This window comes from Apostichopus japonicus, chromosome 15 (genome assembly GCF_037975245.1).
Source record: "Apostichopus japonicus isolate 1M-3 chromosome 15, ASM3797524v1, whole genome shotgun sequence".
In the NCBI taxonomy this organism is placed as follows: Eukaryota; Metazoa; Echinodermata; class Holothuroidea; order Aspidochirotida; family Stichopodidae; genus Apostichopus; species Apostichopus japonicus.
Window position 1 is genome coordinate 7217678 of NC_092575.1, and position 19992 is coordinate 7237669.

The 19992-nt window shown below is 38.5% G+C and overlaps 1 protein-coding gene across 1 annotated transcript in view; it reads right to left on the reverse strand.

Moving 5' to 3' along the window:
* The window catches only part of LOC139980748 (uncharacterized), a 43682-nt gene that overhangs the window by 12696 nt on the left and 10994 nt on the right, over nucleotides 1–19992 (reverse strand). The window contains exon 2 of the mRNA XM_071992649.1: nucleotides 7340–7425. The gene's annotated coding sequence lies outside the window, so the exon portion shown is untranslated. The remainder of the gene's footprint in view (nucleotides 1–7339; nucleotides 7426–19992) is intronic.

Sequence of the window (19992 nt, forward strand, 5' to 3'; positions counted from 1 at the left end):
TTACGAGGGGGTAGTAAGGGGTCATTGGACAGTGTAATTGACACTTGCGGCTTTGGATACATACACGCTCTTTCAAATCAATTCACATTGATTACAATTCAGTGGGTTTCGGTTCTTCAAACTTATGGAGACAATTGGTATGAAGGACAGGGATATCTCACGGAGGAAGTGGAAGAAATTGTTGAAAAGAAATCGTCCTTCGTTGTCCAAGCCATGATTCATGAACAGAATGACATGCAACTAACACGATTTATATCACAACATCACCTACTTGCAAGGGGTAGTTTGAACCAGGGTTTGAACACGGTTGTGGCGAGCCAATTGGGCCCATAATGGCTGCCTATACCATACACGCTCTAAACGATCGATTGTTGGTACAGAGAAAGAATACATTTAAATTAATAAACAAATATAAACTGGGAAACTGACTTTCATTACCAAATTCGCATAGCTACATGTATTCGTATTTGGCCTTTTCGATTTGTACTGTTACTGGGGGGGGGGGGGGGCAGTTTGAATGGTAACATAAGAAATGTAGTGCAAAAATTATGTACTTTGAGCTTTAAGTCTTGTACTCGGAACCCTTACAAAGGTGACTTCTATCTGTATACTCGTACTCAAGCTGTTTTACTCGTATACTACAAGTCTGGTTACTTGTACGCGAGTACTCGCCCTTTCAATGATTGGTAGCCTTATAGTACTAATTTTTTGTTGAAAAGCTATATGGAGTACCGGTATTATAGAAAGTGTAGTACAAGACTATGTATCGGGTACTCGCGCTTAGAGCCTTACGGTACTCGTAATGGTACTCATACTAAGGGGCCTTCTGCTGTTATTCGTCGCCACTCATACTGTTGTATACTTGTACCACAACACAAGTCTATATCATAACTGTCGTAAGCTGGTACTCGCATCAAAAGAATCCGCAAATAAAGTTAATGACCTTCTGACGCACGGCAAAGATCTGAGGTGACCACTGCATCGTTTAGGCCTACTATATATCTGATGTGTTTTGTTCTCTTTCTTAGATATTTATGTATCATCAGTTAAACGTCAACATTGGATACAGTCGATTATATACTTATAATTACCGCGGATCACTGATTAACATCACCACGTGTGAAAGTCGTTAGCGTTTTGTTTTTCTCCTTCCTTCCTTCTTTTTCTTTAAAAAACAAAAACAAATTTTCTTTTCTATATCGACATCTTGAGCGACCTTCCCACAAGAGAGGTCACACGACAAAAATTTAACCACACTTGTGTTCAACTATATACAAGTGTTTATAAGGACACTCGAGAATAATTAACGCTTGAACTCCACACGAGTTATTAAGGACAATAATCATACAAATGTGACAAACACACCCAGTATAACTGCAGTTTGACATGGAATAAAAGTTGCAGGAGGCCGACAACCGCTAATCAACGGGCTGAAATTGATTGGATTGAATATTAATAGTTCTTATTTCTAACCATGGACTCAATGCAGTTGTTACACTTGGTCAATGTATAGGAGCTCCATGTATATATATATATATATATATATATATATATATATATATATATATATTTATAAATACAGTAGTTTTATGAAATTGAAATGATCACATTAGGCTTATCAGTACGGTGTTCAAATGACAATACGTGATAGAGGAGAGATACTGTTATGCATTTCCAAGCGCAGATAAACACCTTGCTCGCATAAAGTATAAATATGTATAAAATCATGGAATATATTTCATGTTTACATTTTGCGTAGAGTGAATTAGGTCAGTGAGGCCGCAGTGCTAAATACAGAAAATATGACGTTTCCGATTGGCTTACAAAACAGTTGCAAGGATGTCTGCATTTGTGTAACACATTTGTAGAGCGGTCTGCTGTTTACACATACCCAATACAGATGCGATCTGGTCGTAGGACATTATATATACAGTAGATGTGAGACTTGCTAGTTTCCACGTCCCGTTTAGACGACAGCCAGCTCTGTGGTCTATTACGCGTCAATTATTGCCTGCGTACCGAGTTTCTGTTTCAAAGTTTCATTCTCGCAGACCGACGCAAAGAAAGCGTTATTATTAGCCACATGGTGGTATACAGCTCAAACTATACATCATGGCAGGATATATCGACTTGATACCAAACATTTACGAATGAATTTTACTCTCCAGTAAAGTTGGTTGTTTACAGTTTGTTCAGCCAAGACTATAGCCCAAATTAACAATACCTTTATCCTTGTGTGAGGTAGTAAAGTTTGTTCACCCGAGACTGCTGGCCTTCGGATATCGGACAGGCTTCCCGACTTTATTCTCCTCGTTTCCTCTTCTTCGTCTCATTCATTATAATCAGTCAGTAGTGAATCGATCTTTACCATATCGATGAAGCTTTAGAAAGTAACAAGCCCCCCCCCCCCCCAACCTCCCGACAAGCCTTCGAATCTAGCCAATCATGGTTTGAGTACAACAAGACGTGGTCATGTATACATCCCTGAACGCAAGCTCTACACATGAGTACACAATGCAAACTATGTCGAGTGGTCCCCCGTTGTACTGCTCAAGGATGTTAGATTGGACGGCATGGTCACGTCATATGACAGCTATGTGTTCGCCACATATTTGTTTGTTAAATAACTTTAAAGCACGTATGATCAAAATCGAAACATGATAATTCGATGACATAGAACTTAGAGAGGTTAAGGTTTGCTCTGCGGGGTAACTTTACGAACAACTATTATGGGATGAGAATACATGTCAGGCAAACTATTTGAATATGGACCTATACTTATTATCATTCTAATACTGTTATATACCGTGTATTATTGATCTGGGATTTAAACAACAAACAAGAAAACCCAAGAATTAAGACATAAGTTAGCATCCCTTCACTGATCTCATTCAACCTGACTATATATAGCTGTAAAACACAATGTGTTTAAAACATCCAACAAAATATTTTACAACTTTTTGGAACACAATATTGAGATCTGGTTACGTAAACAAAAAATTGCTTAATGTTACAATCAAGAATAAAAATATAATTTTGGAAAGATGGTTGGATTTTTCTTTGAAATATTTAATAGCATATATATGTGGAATATGTGAGATGGATCGGGAGGTGTGTGTGGGGGGGGGGGGGGGAGGAGTGGCGGCATGCTGCTACAGACTGTCGTAAATCTTCTTTTGTTTTTAATTTCATGAAGTATATTCTGATATCGTAGGATGCCAACTTTTTGTCCACCTTAGCAAGGAATGGACGGGAGAAGGAGGGGAGCGGGAAGGGTTTTGGGGACTGGGTTTGAAGTTCCCACACTTTTCAAACATTTCCCCCTTTTCAAGTTACGTTAATTGATGCGATCATGCATATATCTTTTGCACTTTTTACTGTTTTCGTCAAAGGCTGATGACGTTAGAGACCCACGTGACTTGGATGACCCAATCAATAGCAGATCGATCCCTTCCAAGTACAAAACGAAGATTGCTTATACTTGTTTTAATGAGAATGTATTGCAGAGACGCCTGGAGGTTTGTTCGTTAATTCAGCTGTTATTAGGATATATATATATATATATATAGGCCTATATATATATAGGCCTATATATATATAGGCCTATATATATATATATATATATATATATATATATATATACATATATATATATATGTAGGCTTATATATATTGAGAAAAAGTAAAATGAAGAATGAGAATACAGAGTTTAAATTAAATCACATTGGTTCAATTTCTATCCATAACATCCATGTGACGTCACTAGTGGAACACTTTATGTATACGCTATCAATGCACACGTCGGGTGACCACAAAATTCCGACACGGCACCCTTCCAAAATGGAGAGGCATCTAACCCCTGATACACTCCACAAAGGCATCTCTTAGCAACAACCTCCCGCCCCCCCCCCCACTCCGTCCCTCTGTGTTAATTTGAATTCGGAGGCGTATGATACTGATGCAGTGATATCACTTCGACTTGTTTCACGTGTAGTTCAACTAATTTACAATGTAACCAATCAGTCCGCAACTTACGTCTTACGTCATCAGATGTACATGAAACGGTACATGAGTCATGATCCCGTGCAGTTACTTACGCACCAGTCAAAGGCACGTGTGGTGTATATATACTCAGTTAGTAGATGACGTCATACACCCTGCCATGAGATGACGATATATACCTCCATTAGTTACTATATTATGTACACACGGAGTAACTGTATATCTACATAATAGCATTCCAAAGCTGCTGGCGGCAAGCCCATCTAATCTCTTCTTATTATGGTCAGAGCCGTATATATATATATATACGACTAACGCTGTTGCTCAGTCATCTCTTAATTAACGTATCACGTGTCAATACCACGTGTGGCGGAGTATTAATTGACGTCACAACTTCCGAGTAATGCCATAGGCCAGCAGAGAAGGGTTGTAAATTGAAACTATATAGTAAAATGCCAGGTTTCCGTGTCATGTATGGATGCCGTGTGAAGACCATATCGCACTAACAGAGTAGACCAGCATGTATTCCACAATGGGAGGCCGAACATGTATTCATAACAACCAAGGAAGGTATATACGGTAGGCCTATATTCGTATACTTTTTTTTATTTATTTGTCAGTGAAAATTCTTGTACCTTGAAAAAAGCATATAGGCCTATAGTCTGTATGATTGAAAACAAATGACGTATCAAAATATGTGGGAAGAATACCGTGTCTCTTAGTATTAAAATAATTAACAACCGTGGTTACTATTGTCTACAGCAGTTCAAAAATGCTGGTTTCGCATAACGAAGTATATAAGTCCATGTCCATGCATTCGAAATTTGTATGGTAATGCAAGAGTACACTGTCAACACATCATACTATACGAACCGCCTCTATCCACCGTCAATTAAACAAACAACCTGTCTAGTAGTAGTAGCGTAGTGTAAATTCCACGACCAAATCGGTGAGTACACATTCCATTAGTAGCGTAGATGTGTTTCATTCAGGTATAAGTAATGAATGAAATAGATTCATTCATGACATGTGCGAAGGAGACACACATCCCTATTTACCCTAATGAATGTGCATTTAGTTGCTAGTGCGCATGCACACACACTGACGATCCATGGCAGCTGGTGCACTGCGACTGTCTGTATCGCAACCACAATGACTGAGAAATGCTAACAATGCGGTCACATTATCTACAACTAAAATCAGATATCATTTTAAATTTCCAGGTTATAAATATTCTGAGCAAACATGAAATCGCGATAGGATGGAATCGAAAATGATAAGCCGGAACTAATATTCAACATGGAATGTACGGATCTAATCTATACGTGTATCTGTCTGAAGATACAAAATACCCCTTTATGCCTGTTAGTATGTATATATGTGTGTATGGATAGGTGTATTTATGTATGATATCATGTGTGTACACGGGGTATTTATTGGGATTAATGATAGGTTATGATATGCGACATCTTGGTATATATGTGACCCGATAACCCACTTGCTGCAAGCATTACTTTCTCTGCCATTTTCGGGAGGGGGACTTTATCGCTCCATAGAAAAACCCGGGGGACTCACCCCCTGATCTCCACACACAGACACACACACACTGGCAGACAGAATATTATATATAGAAAAATCTAGTGTATATTCATAATTATAAAACATGTATGTACAGTACAATGGTACAACCTAACCAGTCTAAAAATTCTTCAAAACTCAGTTCAAAATATAACACCATTTTGCATCTAAGCATCATCCATATTTTTCTCGAATGGAAGTGGACAGCACGTCCCTATAAACCACGCTCTCCTGGACGACTTAACATATTACCCCCCCCCCTCCTCTCCTCCTCCAGTTAAAAAAGGTGGTTGCGCCGCCGGCTCGCTGCAATGTGTTACTTTCATCCGTTATATGTCAGTCTTGTCAAGTATTTTGCATTATGAATATTCTTGTAGCTCCCGATCACTGATTCGTTGTTAATTTATTGCATCAGGGAGTTGTTATGGAAACAACTCCCTGATTGCATATATTCGGGTTATACACTGATGCACAGAACGTATGATATTCGCATGAGTTCTTACGTCAACAGACCTTTTTTCTTCAAAACTGAAAATGAAATATATTGATCTCTATATACTTCTGTATACTCCATGATAATTGCTATATATGAAACCAACCAAGACGGTTCGATTAGATCAGCACAGAAACAAATTGTTTCATTCCCTGTCTGGACTCGACAACAGTGTATATATTTAAGGATCTGAGATTATATTACCAATCAGCTGCTCAAAAAATAATCAAGTTGGTTAACTTCGTGCGAAGACTAACCTTTAAATTTTAATGAAAAATTGCATACCGTAGTATGAGAATCGATTTTGTTTTTACTTCAGTCGTATAATAAACCTCTCTTCCCTGAAATTCTGAGTTGCAGAGTTCAGGCGGCCAACAAAACAAAACAAACAAGATTGCCTCTGGCCTCGTATGGAATAGTCTGTGCATACATAATTATTGAGGCCTATATTCACATTGTGTGTGTCTGTGTGTTTTTGTTGTGTTGCTTTGCTTTGTTTCTTTATATGGTAGTTATTTCTTTTTGTTTTCCTTCTTCTTCTTCATTTTTGGATTTTTGGCAGTGATTTATGTGAAAGGGAACTATACTCTGCTCCAATCAGGGATCTTTGATACCTACTCCTCTTTTAATATACTTATATTAAAAGATATGGTACTTCAATTCTCTTTAAACCTGATTCCATCAGGGATCTTTGATACCTACTCCTCTCTCAACCTGCTTCAAACAGATGTGGCACTTCTCTTTAAACCCCATTCCATCAGGGATCTTATCAGGGATCTTTGATACCTATTCCTCTTTTAATATATTTCAAACAGATGTAGTACTTCTCTTTAAACCTGATTCCACCAGGGATCTTTAATGCCTACTCCTTAACTCTGCTTCAAACATAATACTCCTCTTCAACCGTGACCCTGAATCAGAGGTCTGAGATTATACAGTACCCACTCATTTAGCTTGTCGCTTCAGAGAGATATATATTTTGATGTGTATGTTTTGTTTGGATAACCCTGATTTTATCAGGGGTCTTCGATTCTACTGTTTTAATCCTGATCACAACACCATATTCAGGTTCGATCAGACCTCTTACTAAATTCACTATCCGAAAAAAAAGATTCTTAACCATGATTTAACCAAGGGATCGTTTGAAGCTAAATTCTTAAACTAAAATATTAACCTCGACTAGTGCATGTGTCCAAAAAATATATTCGTATTTTTCAACACGAAATCGGAAATGTTGAGCATTGAAATGATAATCAAAAGACTCACCAAAGTTAGCAGCCGACCAGGGATTGTAACTGATCCAAAACTCCACTGAAATAAGCACAGGTTCCAAGTATACAACACGTTGAGATCTGTCGAGACGAATCGGAAATTGGCATATATTTAAATCAGTGTCTTATCTCTGCAGTTAGCTTCTTTCTGAATGTTCTACGCGGAGAAAACGCACCATTTGGATCAAAAACGGTTTCCTTATTTGCTGAAAGGAGCCTCATTGAGCCACTGGTCGGTAGTGAACGGTATAAGACTTGCTCCTCTACGCTGACGTCACATAATACCCTCCTTCGGTCTATATCCTCTCCCCTCTGATCTCCATGCACTCTCCACCTAATAAACTCTCTCGTACATAGTCATAAAAAACACTTGAGTCTTTTTATCCTACACCGATGAAGCCAACTCGCGAATAAAGACAACTTTGACCTGGACAAACTTTTCTTTTCTTCGTTATAATCGATAACAGTGAACCAGATAAATTCCTTCCCGTTTTCTCTTCATTCAAACATTACACCAATAAGCGCTTGTTTCTTCCGTCAATATTTACGATTTGCATTATTTCCAACCACTTGACTAAACATACACCATCTTTTGAACGGATTTTCGGTTAAGGAAGTGGATCGGATTTGTATCTATGAATAACAGCACAGGAGCGATATAGCAAATCCGCAAGGGAACGATTGCCTATACGTAATCCATTCAAATCAATGATAGGCTTAAATGGTTAGGACTCAATTCAGTCTCATGGGGTTAAATGTTTAATTGAGCACTAGTAGCTAATTTCTAACGATGATTTTTATGACCAACGAAGTCAACTCTAGGGACAAGATTAAAGTAAATAAACCTCACCTGAATTGCGGTCAATATACGAGGTGCGGATAACCCGAAGATCCAAAGATGTTATGCAATACCTCTACCAATATCATGTACCTATACAACAAAGGATAGAGTACCCTCTCTCACCCCCCCCCCCCACCCCACCCCTTATAACTACCACAAATATGCACTGATTAAGATTAACTTCCAATACGCTTCCTCATCCCTTCCCCAACCCGAACGATTTCTCACCCCTCCCCAAACCCGCCTTGAAATATTACTTTCAAGCTTCTTAACTTTTCACATTGGAGAAACCAAGGAAAAAGTACAGAGAAAGTTCTAGCTTGTTTGTGTTATAACGTCTACACATCAAACTCCTCACCAGATACAGCAATCGTAAATGAATCGATTTTAAAAAGAGTTGGGTGACAGTTGTAATGCATATTCTTGCATACATCAGTAATATCAACTCCAAAGAGCGGACTATTTGGGAAACATTTTCCCTCGCTTCTTCAGTTATCTATCGATCTAGATCTTTCGATTTTGCAACAGTAAAACTAGTCCTGATTCACGTTCATCAAATATTTGCGACATTAATCGCCTCCTTCTTGTTGACCGAGAGAAAACGAACGGTTAGAGGAGAGCATCATCGATTCATCAAAACACTTGAGAAGTTTAAAAGAGGACTGACATAAAGCAGTTTGCTAATCCTATTTGCAAATCTGTCTAGATGAGATAAAGGGAGGGTTTTCTTAATCCTATTTATTCCCATCCGGATGAGATTTCTGTAACCAACTTAATACTTCTGTTTTTGTTTGTCTGAGCAAGAGTAGAGAGTGCACCACATGAAGAAAACATCCTCACAAGTTTGTTGATCACGTTAATATGTGTTCATGGGTGGGGGAGGGGGAGGTGGTTACGTAACATGTACATATACGACACATACGACAGGTCTTAGTCACATGAACAATCGAGGGTTAACCAGTGTTGTCGACTTTACAGAAATAAATAAATGAAAAATTGTAAAAGAATGTCACAAAGCGACACTTTGTCACACTGTGACGATATCCTGATAATGCGTTATCACTATACATTATATAAATAAAAGAATGAGAATTCACTTTTCAGAGTATTCTGTGAACCATTTCCGAAGAGTGAATGTATCATTTTCATATGCCCCTTGTAGGTCTAAATTGATATACACAGAGTGCAAACGCATACCATTCACTGATGATCGGTGGTACATTCAATTATCTGTACAGCGACCTCTCCGTTGACTGTCCAACAACTATACCCATGTATACCCTGGCATATGTGAGCCTAAGGCTTCATTCGCATGGTTATAATATTAGTAAAGAGTGCACCTTTAATCCTCCTCTTTGCGTGAGGTAATTCATATCATCATAGAACAAACTCGACATTTTCAGACTCTTATTAAATCTCGTAACAGTTTCTCTCTCAACTCTTATTTTCTTTCAATTTCCCAGGAGAGTTATTTCTGAATAAAGCCCCCTTTGGCTACTCACGTCGGGTCGCTGTCAATATATATAGCCCGGTGCTACCCCCCCCCCCCCCAAGGAAGATAGAAAAGAAATGGATGACGAAAACGGTGAAAATAACGGAACAGTGAATCCGTTGATGAATTGGCAGACATCAGTTGTCTTTACATTGAAGAAGAAGAATGATTGCGTGATGCCAACAGAGTATAGAACCAGAAACAGCTCGTATATCTACTGCCCTTTGCGTGTATATGCACTTAGTACGGTTGTACTGGGCCACGATAAGATACACGTGTACCGTATATCTTGTGCTATATATATTTGAAGGTTGTCAACGCAAAGTATCAAGTGCGCTAAACGGAAGGAATATATATATATATATATATATATATATATATATATATATATATATATATATATATATATATATATAAAGCAGAGAAATTTATGATGTCGCATATCGTAACCTATATCATTAAATCCAATATATACCCTATACGCACACATGAAACTATGAAGGGTTATTTTGTAACTTTAGACAGATATACACGTAGATTAGATCCGTATAATGACCATAAGTCAATCGCTATATCTGTATCGTTATGCATACCCCCTCCCCTTCCCATAGGTTAATCCCAATTCTAAGATGTTTGTATTCCTGCAACGATAATGCAATAGCTTATAACTAATGCAATTGGCGATGTCATAAAGGAGATTTGAGGACAAAAGTTGTAAAAGTTGTACTATATAGAGTTAATCCGAAGCTTGATTCTTGGTAAACCAATGTCGCTCTTTTCTGTCATTTTTTCTTCCATGGATTAGTGATAACCTTCATGCCTGCTTACATTGCAACTATACCAATGCAGTCAAGCAGGATCAGTGTAAAGCTGGGCTTCTTATTAAAAAATAAAAAAAGCATATTTGTGACTTTGGTCACTGGGTGGCCCTTAATTCACTACTCTTTCACACACACCAAAAAAGAAAGAAATACTTTTGAGGTGTACTGAAACTGAATCGACAGGTTGGACAAAGGCTATAATCTGTGGCAGTTATGAATCCAAACAACTATTTTGAGAGTTTTTTTCCAGGGAGTCACATGCATGCACTAGTCAACTCAACTAAATGAACTAGGCCATGCGTAAGTTAACTCGGCTTGCGCTACCAGTGACTATACATATTTCCTCAAATTCCGAGTACCTTCTTTCTCATAATGTAAAACACTCATTCGATGCAGAAAGGCACAGCAACGGCATTTGGATTATATGCAATGATACAAATCGCTAAACCACCGACAGACCGAACACATGTACTTATCAATAACATATATACCGGTGCATACTGTATATATATAGCACTGAATGATTCAGTGTTATAAAGGCTAGAAGGGAGAAGAAAAATAACTTACTAAACCATTAAAGAAAAACGGACACCGTAAGAAACTTATTAGTAATGTGAGATAGGTAGAAATTACACGGAAGTCATGTTGTCATATCGTTATAAACACTTAGGGTAATAATACACCATAGATACACCGCGCACGATACCGACAAGCATATATACAATTGTGCACTTTAACACGCAATTCAATGTCATATCGTACACAACACCTGCAAGTAAACCGTCAAAACACAGGGCACCTATATGTATACTTGTAATATATATTCCGGTGCCGTATTTAACATGTCCATGACATGATATCGTAGAAAACAAAAACAATACAAATAAACCGTAAAAACACCGGACACCTCGCCGGTAAATATACATATTATATACCGGTGCTGAATATAACACCGAACACCGTTTCGGTAAAATATGATATCAGTTATATACCGGTGGCGTACATAATCACGGAAGTCAATGTGATATCGTAAAAAATAAAAACACTGAGGCCTAACATTATACCGTTATATACAAGTGAGTGAAAGAAAATCAACATTTATTGGCTTACAGAGCTCCTTACAATATTCGTTATAATATTTATGTTCTTTTAATGTATATATAAAACATTTCGTACCTGGATTAGTAAACTGGGGTCAAATGTCACTTCAACTTGTTCGTGTCAGGCTTCATCCAGAAAATTACTCGAAAAGATTTGAGTCTCCATGCATGCATATCCATAGATATTTTTTCCTTATGTACAACTACCTATACACGTTCAACACAGTAGCATATACACTCCGCTCTAGGCTTACAAAGTTACAATAGATCAAACTAGAGATATGCCACTTTTGTTAAAAATCTGTCGTTTGTATCACCGACTGGACTATATATACCTTCATTGATTTAGTGTATACTATTTATACATATGGTTATAGATGTATAGAAGCACGGCATGTCGCTTTTGTGTAGCAGGTATATCTATATATACCCCCTAGGCATGTATATAGTAGGTTAAACTTAACAAATACCCGTGTATTACAATTCACTGTACAAGTTCGTGTCGCTAATATATTTGTTAATTTGTCAAAAGTTTACAATTGTATCAATGAATGCAAACCTTGTAGTATAATTGTGGCTTAAAGTTATGTGGGTCAAAGGGAACAAAAAAACAAAATCAAGTTTTTTTTTTCTATGCAATGCCAATAGCAAGCAGAGTTCAAGAATGACGTGTTCCCATTTAGCTTTTCACTTTTTTTTTCAAACTTTATGTCGGTTTGACTCGACTAGATTTGATGTGATCTGATGTCTTATTAGATGATTCAAAATAAATGAAAAGAACTCTTTTTCTTCATAGATTATACTGGATTGTTTTTTTCAACTGCAGCCATTACGTCTATCAGCAAACAAAATGCAGTAATTACCTCTTAATTGTGTACAATTTAAATTTTAAATTAACGCTTTTTTAAAAAGACCACAAAGAGGCCAAGGCACCGGCCATATAACATGTATTTTTGCTTGGGTTCAGCTAGCTTTATTTTTCATGAACGATTGCTACTAGGCGCCAACCCCCCCCCCCCCCTCCCCTCAAACAATTTCGGGCATTTCCAGTACAAAATCGTATCTCGAGTAGGTTTACAAGTACAAAAATGAAATAACATTAAATTATGTTGTCACACACATAGTTCAGTGGGTTTATAAACTATTGTGATTTACGTGGTAGATATTTGGACATACTCAAACCAAAGGGGCCATCTATGTACTGAATTACGGTATACGGTACGTGTTAACATCCCGGTATGCGATATATAGTTCATTCATGATGATACCATTTGCAACAAAGAAACAGTTTTTTTTTTTCTGGTTGCACTAAGGGGCATCTACAATTATACTGAATTAGATGTTACCAGTCGAACTTACGATATTAGTTGCATAACGGCTAGAAGACATACATTACCATGTGACCAGTTTTAATGATATTGCATAACGTTTAGAAGACATCCAATACCATATGACCATTTATAAAGATATTAATGCCAGAAAGGTTAGAAGACATCCAATACCATGTGACCAGTTGTAACGATATTAGTTCCATAACGGCTAGAAGACATCCAATACCGTGTGACCAGTTGTAATGATATGTTTCCTAGTAGGACAATGATCCAATTACTTGCATGGATGCAATGTTTTAATATTACACGGTTTTGACTGGAGGAAAGCCTGCGCAAATTTGGTTTACAACGCAGCACAATAAATGCAGCTTCCGTCATATGCGATGCCACTTCATACATATAACCTTCTGTGCGCCTTTACTTTTATGAGCACTTTGCATCTGTATTTTTTTTCATTTGAACGGAAGAATCTAGTCCTGGTTTAGTAGAATTTAGTTTCTACTTCAGCGGAAAATTTATATCCGAAAAATAAAAATATATGCCGATAAAAGCATTACTACTCATGCATACACGAATGATTGTCATTTGCGTTTTGAATCGACACATTTATTAAGAGCATCCATATATACGGGATAATTAAACATCCTTTTATCCTTGAAAAATACAAACTTGCCAAGGCTACTATATATAAAGATTTTGTTCTTGTTTGTATATATATATATATATATATATATATATATATATATATATATATATATATATATATATATATATATATATATATATATAGTGACAAACGTAACATGTCTAACATCGTTTGTAATTTCATATACGTTAACACAGTCGGACAGTTACAATATATAGCGTTATAATACTGCAGTGATATTCAATATACCGTAGTACATACTAGCGTATGGTATGTATGTATAGTATCATTATTATGTGGAGTTTTGAAAATAGTGTGGTTCGGCCTTCATAGTTTAAGGGGAACGCAACCCCAAGTGCCCCAACCATCATCGAAACGGGCCAACTACCTTTGGGAAGAAGGCAACTCCTTCCAACAGCTACGAAAATTCTTTGCTTTATATTCGTTTGGAAGATATCCTAAACTTTAAAGGTCGTGTCTGGGAAGTTGTCAATTTGTAAATCTATGCTGCCATATAGTTCCACTATGATCTGAAACCTTTAACTTTTAGATTTGGTAAAGAGCCTCAATATTGTTAGATTCCGCATTTTCAAAATCCATTACAGAAAAATAGGTTATTAATAATAAAAAAATATAAAAATCATAAAACAAGAATGTTGACTAAAGCACATGCATGTGGCTCGATGACGTCATATTTAGACTTGATCAAGTCTTCAGTCCTGTGTATGACTCGAAGATTACATATGTTGTATCTCCAAAATGGAAAATAAAATATTAGCTGTTAAGGGAAGTTGTCCATGGCAGTCATCTCTATCACATATAGATCAATAATGATGGTTGAGTTTATGCCTCCTTGGTTGTAGAGGTGGGGAGAGGATAGGGGTAGGGGGTAGGGGAGGGGGTAGAGGTCGGGATTGGAGTGTGGTGGGGTAGAGGTGGTGAGGGGAGGGTGTCCATGCCAATTATCTCTCTATCACATAGATCAATAATGATGGTTGAGTTTGTGTCTCCTTGGCTGTAGAGGTGGGGAGGGGAGTGTGGTGGGGAGGGGAGTCTGGTGGGGGTAGGAGTGGGGAGGGTAGGGTGGAGGGGGAAGTTGTCCATGACAATTTTCTCTCTATCACATAGATCAATAATGATGGTGAGTTTATGCCTCCTTGGTTGTAGAGGTGGGGAGAGGGTAGGGGTAGGGGGTAGGGGAGGGGGTAGAGGTCGGGATTGGAGTGTGGTGGGGTAGAGGTGGTGAGGGGAGGGTGTCCATGCCAATTATCTCTCTATCACATATAGATCAATAATGATGGTTGAGTTTGTGTCTCCTTGGCTGTAGAGGTGGGGAGAGGGAGAGTGGATGGGGAGGGGAGTTGTCCATGCCAGTTATCTCTCTCTATCACATAGATTAATAATGGTGGTTGAGTTTGTGTCTCCTTGGCTGTAGAGGTGGGGAATGGAGTGTGGTGGGGGTAGAGGTGGGGAGGGTGGAAGGGGGAATTTGTTCATGACAGTTAACTCTTTATCACATAGTTCAATAATGATGGTTGAGTTCGTGTCTCCTTGGCTGTAGAGGTGGGGAGGGGGTGGAGGGTGGAGTTGTCTATGACAGTTATCTCTCTATCACATAGATCAATAATGATAGTTGACTTTGTGTCTCCTTGGCTGTAGAGGTGGGGTGGGGAGTGTGGTGGGGGTAGAGGTGGGGAGGGTGGAAGTAGTCCATGACAATTATCTCTCTATCACATGTAGATCATTAATGATTGTTCAGTTTGTGTCTCCTTTCGTATTTCCATGATTAAGCGAAGTAGGATTTTGTTCTGGACAGTTCTCTGGGTAGACGGAGGAAGGTGATAAAAGTAAATGTTGTCATATCCAGTGCTGAACATTGACCTGCATAAACGCAATAATCTCAATGTCCTACTTCCGTTTCTCCCTTTAACATCCTATAGCGCCCTCAGTAGAGTTTAGCCTTATCCAGTACCTTGCATCATGAATATGAATTCATCACACTTTTACCCTTTTTTGTTAGAAAATATGAATGAGTTATTTATAGTTATGTCATTAAAAAAAACCTAAGTTCATAATGCATATATTATGTGGAGAGTATTGTACTTTTTACCTTTGCCTTTGTTGCCATACGTATATACATATACAACGTACGTACATACATGCATACAACATGCGTCAGACAGGCATGTGATCGAATAATATTGAACGGATCGATTATTTGGCGCGAAAGTCAAAGAAATGCACAATGAAAATGAAATCATTAAACAAAAGGACTTCAATGATGGGGTTCATGGTTGACAGTTTAGACAGCTGAAAAACTGACACACTTCCAATGCTTCCGATGCAAAAAAAGTACAAGCAGTATTTATTCTCCCTTTTTGTTTCCGAATTGAGAAACGGAACAGGTGCTATTGGTATGAAAAATATAGAGGTTGAAGGCCACCTCCCTATGCAAAGTACTATACAACACATTACGGATTACAGTAAACGCTAAACATTCCTACCATACCTTTATGATAACCAAAAAGGACTTCTTCTTTTTTTTAGGCAAAATACTTAGAAGAAGAAAAAAAAAGAAAGAGAAAAGAATGGAACCTAAAAAACGTGTTACTTTTTTATTTGTATGAAAAACGGGTTTTACCAGACAAGACACCCCATGCTGATCATATGTCTACGAGCATTTGTTACCTCTGACAAAGAATCAACATGGAGGCTAAACCAAGGGGTGAGGAGAGGGTGTTTGGATGGCACGAGTGACTTCGTCACAATGCGACCGTAACAAAAGCCCTAGCTTGTGTTCGACACCTAATCGTCACAAAGCCACTCGAGGCTCGCGTGACAGAGTTTATATTGGGTGTATTTTAAGATTATAAATCCAAATATTGGAAGATTTAAAATAATAACCACCTGTTATCCCCGGTCCATCTATTTATCTTCTGCTATTGTTCCGTCTATGGTGTCAACTGAAGTGAGGGAGAGGTGTGTCACGAGTTCGTCGCTATTCCTGTTAAATGTTCTTTTGTTCGAAAGGCGACAGATTGGTTTAGTCAATACGTCTCTCTTATAACTGTCATTGTAAACCGCTTATACAAAGGCACGGTATATGTATATCCGAAACGCGATAGAATTACTGACGGTTTGGCCGTGAAATGATGTGGTGTCGAATTATAACTACTGAGAAGGGGGCTCTTGCTGTCTGTTACTGATGATTCACTCTCCACATAGAAAGAATTCTACGATAGTTATAATTCATTCTAGGGCTATTTATACATTGTCCACTCCCCCCCCCCTACCCCCACGCTTCCTTATACCTATATAACGCAAAATAAAACGAAACTGCTTATCCACAAAAGCGCCTGTGTAAGAGAATGTGTAAAAGCAAGTGGGGCCTGACGTCTCGATCCTAGCAGGATCTTATTATTATTATTTAAGGCCCTCTCACACGACCCTGGTCATTGGTAACTTGTCACATCCTTCACACCAAAGTGTACACAATTGAAGCAATCTCTCTTGGGGCACCACAGTGCACCACAACCACGTGTTCCCCGGGGCACATCCCATAGGGTGCAGCCACAAACCGGCGCACGCAACTATATTTACAAGTTACCCCGCAAGTCCCCATTTATAAACCTGGGAGAAGAGAGGCAATGGAGATAAAGTACCTTGCCCAAGGACACACGCAATGATCTGGCCAGGACTCGAACCTGTAATCCTTAGATCACAAGTCCACTGCCTTAACCACTTGACCACAACGCCCCCTGATTCTTCAGAGGCATTCAACCAATATAACTGCCCACACACATGATCCTCACTGATCCTCAAACTAGATTCGGCAGTGTGTATATATATAGTTGGCAACGTCAACAATGTATACGCATAGCCTAATTTAAATAAAATATCAAGTTACAAAATCTCCACTATGCGAAAAAAAAAGAGAAAACCAATTTTTGACAAATCATTGCCTACAGCGATAAAGCGCGCAGAATATTGCTCAACATACCAACCTGAGGTTAATTGATAAATCACGCATTGACATATACATCCATACACTAAGGCTTATTTTTGGAATGGTTTATCTATTCCATGATATCAAACTGTCAATTAGACTTAAGCAAGGCATTCTCGTTTTGCCCCAAAATCCTCTCCCTTAGCTTCTCTTAGAAAAAAATGAAACAAAAATAGAAAGAAAAGAAAATATATAGAATCTTCTCAGTTTCCACACGAATTGAATAATTTCAACCTGTTTTGTTTACCCGTGGGATCCCTATATTGTACTATAACAAAGTATTTGGTAGGAAGCGAAAATTGAATAATAACATTATACCCGTTTGGCTGACATTTTACCAATGAATTGTGATGAAGCCAATCAATACTTCTCGAGTTTCGTAAGCATCCATTTTCTTCCCTACAGCTATCTAGCTATATTTTGGACAATATGATACAAGCAAGTAAATTTGCATGACGTATGACAAGGGAAAAACCTATCTAGAATAAATTCCGATCGGACCAAAATTTTAATCAACCGAAAATGACAACAATGACAACCCGTCTTGCCGGCTTGCAGTTAATCTAAATAACTGCCTGTTTTCATAATGGCGTTCCAAAGAAAGGCCGTGCACCAATCAGATTGCAGCAGACGACACCGTGTTGTAGTAAGAGAACGACGTAAATAAATATACGCGAATAACATTAACCTTGTACAAAAACTACGAAACCGTGTATTTGCTGAAAGACGTTCCCGTATGCATTGGTGTATCCCCCCCCCCCACCTTGGTAACTCCCCTCCCTTCCTTATCATAACCTACTCAGATGTATCCAAGCACCAAGCCATGCAGTGTAATATTCAAATCACTTTTCGTAACTATAACACCCTAACACTGTCATTTGAATAGCCTATATATGTTAACTTCACGCGTGTGATATATGTGTCGTGACCCAGTTACAGCATATAATCATCAGGAAGAGTTTATGATATAGTAAGTTGCACTGGCAGGTCATTCCAGGGAGGTGCATGACCTCACTCCCATCCACCAAATCTGAAATTTCTCAAGTAGGCTACTAAAATCAGCTGCGAGTATAATTCTAACTCAGAATAAGGCGAATTAGTTATAACAATTCGCAAGCTTCGCGTGCGTGCCTTACCACGTTCAGCCACTTGCTTATGGCATTTATCATGCCCGCCGGTTAACCACGTTGACTCGATTGGCATTTTTAGTCAAAGCGAGGAAAAAAACGAGTTGCAATTTTTTCTCTGGTCCAGGGTGGATCAGTAACCTTTCAGTCGAGCCCCCCCCCCCCCCCTCCCCGCCCTACCAGGACCTCGAAACACTCAAATCCTGCCGCATTGCCGTGCATTTACTGGGAACTGTTCCTTATTTGTATATAGCATACAGACCGACATATATACACAGTGTGCTATCAGGCTGAGTGTAAGAAAGGGTAAAGCTTCAACAAATCTACTTTTAGCGTACGCCGTGAAATCACATGAGAAGAAACTCAAAACACTAAGCGGAGAGTGGTTCAGTGCACTTTCAATGGCACTTTATTATAGGAAATGCTCAATCATGCAAGCTGACATAATGTAGACCTTGTGTGTTGTGCCGAGTGTGCATTAGTCGAGAGGTGCCGGATAACATCATTTGATCAGTCGTATAACCATCCCTCAATCAGTTTTAGGTGTTAAATATGGCATGCACATTAATCATCGATATAGTTATATAGCACACAAGTGGTCTGAACAAGTTGAAAGTCTCAGATCGAGGACTGCTTATCAGCAAACCAAATCACATTCATGCGCATGCGTGCTTCATGAACAGAATTCACGCCTGAAATACCTTTTTTTTCATGCATCAATTCGGTATGTGTATAATGTAATAAAATGGCGCCTCAGCGTGCGCGTCATAACAGCATGAATGATGATGAGTAAGTTACTTTAAACTGTAGACATACAGACAAAGATCGAAAAAAAAACTCATGTAGAATGTTCCATCAGGGAGTCACATGCAGCTGTATGCAGCTGTCGTCTGTATAGAGGCCTATAATTTGATACTTGTCTGTCTATAACCTGTTTCATATCGAGAACATTTGGGTTATAAACTATTTTCAAGCATTTAACTTGATACTTCTGTCCGGTCCAGGGGCCCCATTAGTTACTCTCTACTGACGCCGATGGCCGGTTTGCCCTCGATCATGAATTTACTTATAGTGACGTCATGCTTGCTTCATTTTTGCCGTCTCTTTTTTCCCCCGTTTTGTACGGTCACCAAACACGGAATAAAACTAGCAAGTGCCCAGGTAGAACGATTACGATATAGCTCAATATACATGTGTTGCACCCTACAGCCGATAGTTAATCCGTTACTATAGAAGTAGTGACGTCACTCATTAACCATGGTAACGCAGCTCGTGCTCCTCGAG